Source organism: Neomonachus schauinslandi, chromosome 7 (assembly GCF_002201575.2).
Source record: "Neomonachus schauinslandi chromosome 7, ASM220157v2, whole genome shotgun sequence".
NCBI lineage: Eukaryota > Metazoa > Chordata > Mammalia > Carnivora > Phocidae > Neomonachus > Neomonachus schauinslandi.
The window spans coordinates 132012637-132016719 of NC_058409.1; the positions used below are offsets into that span (position 1 = coordinate 132012637).

The 4083-nt window shown below is 33.3% G+C and overlaps 1 pseudogene; it reads left to right on the forward strand.

Annotated features, from left to right (window-relative positions):
- The first annotated feature begins 2384 nt into the window (after positions 1-2384).
- Positions 2385-2547, forward strand: LOC123325465 (annotated as a pseudogene).
- The last annotated feature ends 1536 nt before the right edge of the window (positions 2548-4083 follow it).

The following is a 4083-nucleotide window of genomic DNA, read 5'->3' on the forward strand; positions in this document are numbered from 1 at the left end:
TGATTAGGTTTGCTGTATAGATGGAATAGTGTTTGAAGATATCTGGGACAGAAAATCTACCCAGAATGTGGGTTCCAAGAGTATTTTTGACAAGGCAAACTATTTCTTTTTCTACATCTCTAAGATAATTTGTAAAATCCCATGTATTTTTAAAATATTTCTAATTCAGTAAACATGAAATCAATATTCACATATACATCTAGAATCTCTTAATATCTAAGAAAAATATATTTAGGAATGATCAAGTTGAGTGACTAACCTGAAAAACTTGTAAGATATTAAGCATTTAGTTTTATTGATTTGGTTTCATTTTTATTTTAATTTATGGGTTTGATCATTTAAAAGGATTCATCATTGCTGCTATGGATATTGGGGTTCATGTGCCCCTTCTTTTCACTACATCTGTATCTTTGGGGTAAATACCTAGTAGTGCAATTGCTGGGTTGTAAGGTAGCTCTGTTTTTAACATCTTGAGGAACCTCCATACTGTTTTCCAGAGTGGCTCTACCAGCTTGCATTCCCTTTCTCCACATCCTCACCAAAATTTGTTGTTTCCTTTTTTGTTAATTTTTGCTGTTCTGACTGGTGTAAGATGGTATCTCATTGTGGTTTTGATTTGTATTTCCCTGATGGCTAGTGATGTTGAACATTTTTTCATGTGTTGAGATGCCCTTCAACAGATTAATGTATAAAGAAGATGTGGTACATATATACAATGGAATATTACTCAGCCATAAAAAGGTTGAATACCCACCATCTGCATCGACATGGATGGAACTGGAGGGGATTATGCTAAGTGAAATAAGTCAAGCAGAGAAAGACATATTCTATGGTTTCACTTATATGTGGAACATAAGGAATAGCACGGAGGACCATAGGGGAAGGGAGGAAAAATGGAAGGGGGAGAAATCAGAGAGGGATAGGAACTATGAGAGACTAGGGACTCTGGGAAACAATCTGAGGGTTTCAGAAGGAAGCAAGGTGGGTGTATGGGATAGCTGGGTGTTGGGTATTAAGGAGGGCACGTGTTGTGATGAGCACTGGGTGCTATATGCAAGTAATGAATCATTGAACAATAGCAAAAACTAATGATGTATTATATAGTGACTAACTGAACATAATAAAAAAATAAAAAGTAAAATGATTCATCGTCAGGAAAAGTTATTTTATTCAAATATGTCCCTTTCTTTTGAAACAACAATTTTATATTTCAAGATACAATTATTTCATTTCTGATTGTTGAAAAATAAGAAACAGTATAAATTTTTTAATCCTTTATTTTCAGGAAGTTCAAATTCTAATAAATAATTATAATAAATATATAATGAATATATTCTCAAGAAGCACCTCTCATTAAGTAACTGAGAATTAATGATTTGTTATAATGTTTTATATATATTGCCCATTAAAAGCAAAATTATTTCATACTTATAATGTTTACAACTTTTTCTACCCACAATATTCTCTTGGGACTTTTTTTGTGAAAGTGACTAAAGTTTGGGATTTACATGAATATTAAGCTCCACTCTTTCTCCTTATTTCATTTCTTCTTATTACTTAAAATGGATTTTTTTTTTTTTACAGAAAGATCTTTTCAGTGCAGTGCCCCATTCAGATCAGTTACAAAAGGTAAACTATAAGGCAAGGAATAGTGGAAGATGCGGCTGGAGCATCAGGTGGTAGTCATAATGGGTCTTATATATGATACTGTGTAGATTTCAGCTCTCATGGAAGCTGTACAAAACCACTGAAATTTTAATAAGCACATTGAAATAATAAGGTATACTTTTAGATAGATGCCACTATTCGCTCTGTAAAAATACACTGAAGTTATTAAAAACTAGACTTCAAGTATCATTTAGAAGGGATTAAAGTAGGAAATAAAGTGTGCAGAAAGGAGGTCTGGACATGTATTCTATACAAGGGGCATGTATTCTGTTTCCATGTTTTACTTAAGTGTAATATTATCACTTCTTCAAATTTGAAGCATTAGATCACAGATAATATTCCTCCTGGAAAGTACTGATTTGCAGTAGAATGAAACCAATAAGTAAGATAACATGTTAGCACACTGTAGTAATATAAATAAGCAATTGATAATAGTTGACATCTATATTACAACCGGTCAAAGAATACATAATAAATATAAGTTAAAATCTCTGCTTTTAGGTAGAAATGAAATTAATGCAAATTAAAAATGTTTATTTAAAGTTGAATGTGTTATCTATTTTGTATACAATTGATTATAAAATCAGATGAGACAATGTAGGTAGACATTCAAAAAAGATGAATAAGTGATTATTAGGGAAGAGGTAGAAAGTTTTCATATGATCTATGACATAAGCCTGGACCCAAAAATAGATATAATTTAAGTAAGGTAGCTAATCGCTTCTCGGCCTTTTGGCTAAGATCAAGTGTAAGTAAGGTAGCTAGATTTAGAAAAAAAAAAAAGTTCAATTTGAATTTCAGATTAATGAGGGATAATTTATTAGTGTCAGAATGTCCCACACAATATTTGGTATATACTTATACTAAAATTTATCCACTATTCATCTAAAATTCAAATATAACTGAATAGCTTGATCTGGCAACCTCAGGTTTAAAAGGAAAATAGCAGCCAACAAGGGAAACTAGAACAGTAAAGTGAGATGTAATAAACATACCACCTAAATATTGGGCAAAGGTCTATGTTGTAAACAGAGAAATGTCATCTTAAAGAGATAGAAATCCAGATCTCAATTGCATTAAATGTTAGAGAAACATAACTTGTTAAAATTAGAAATATGGAACCATTTAAAGCTTTGATCAAAATATCAAAGTACATTTAAGAATAATCAATCTAGAAAGTGAATTCTTAATGGATCAGAAAGTTAAAGACTTTAGAGTCAGAGAAGGGATTCAAGAGATAATTTAAACTGGGTTTGTAGCATGCCCTTCTGCTAAATTATGGAAAACAAAGAGAAAGTCTGTGAACAAAGGGAAAGTGTAGTTTAAAATATTAAATGCAATTGCAAAGACAGAGTAATTGGAAAAAGTGTGATAAAAATACCAAATTTGTTACTGGGACTTTTTTTTCTTTTTTTTTGGTTGTTAATAGAGAGTGGTTATCAAAGTTCAGTGAACAAGACCTTCTGTTTTCAGCCATAAAGGAAGTGATGGTACCAGAATAGCCCTCCCACTGTTAATAACTAGAAAACAGGGCAAGGTGTTAGAAAGAACTGTTTTCAGATATTAGACAACATGATACACAGAACTGTGAGGCCTGACTAAGGGCACTTTCTGTCTTTAGAGGGGCAAAACCCAAGTAGAATATGATGGTCATATTGAGTTAAGGAGTCACAGATGAGTACTTGGGGAACTGAGACAGATGGAATTTGGGAGCACAATAGTTGAGAGGCGTTGTCTGCAGTGAAAGTGGTTCAGCAATAGAGTCATTAGACTGGGGCAACTCTAGAAACTTTGATAGTTTAATGTGAACAAAGAAACCAGTTAGCTAGGGCGCCTGGGTGGCTCAGTTGGTTAAGCGACTGCCTTCGGCTCGGGTCATGATCCTGTAGTCCCGGGATCGAGTCCCACATCGGGCTCCCTGCTCAGCGGGGAGTCTGCTTCTCCCTCTGACCCTACCCCCTCTCATGTGCTCTCTCTCTCTCATTCTCTCTCTCTCAAATAAATAAATAAAAAAAAATCTTTAAAAAAAAAAAAAAAAAAAAAAAGAAACCAGTTAGCTAGGTTTTTCTTCAATCTGAGAAAATGAAACTCAGGAATAACTAATCCTGAGTAGTCAGCCAGATTCTCTTGATTCTGAGAAAATGAAATGCAAGAACAACTATCATAGCGACCAAATAACTAATATTTTCTAAATAAGGCAAACATTTAAATTACAGCCAACTGAATAATTGCTTTGCTTCCCTGTCTTCTCTATACATACCTCTGTGCTAGCCCTTGCTCACAAAACACTGAGAGCCATCTTTGGTTTGTGCTTTCTGATACAAATAGTTGTTTGCTCAAAAAAACTTTATAAAATTTTTTTTAATGTGTCACAATTTTATGTTTTAACATCATGTAGAAAAAGAGCTCCAGAAA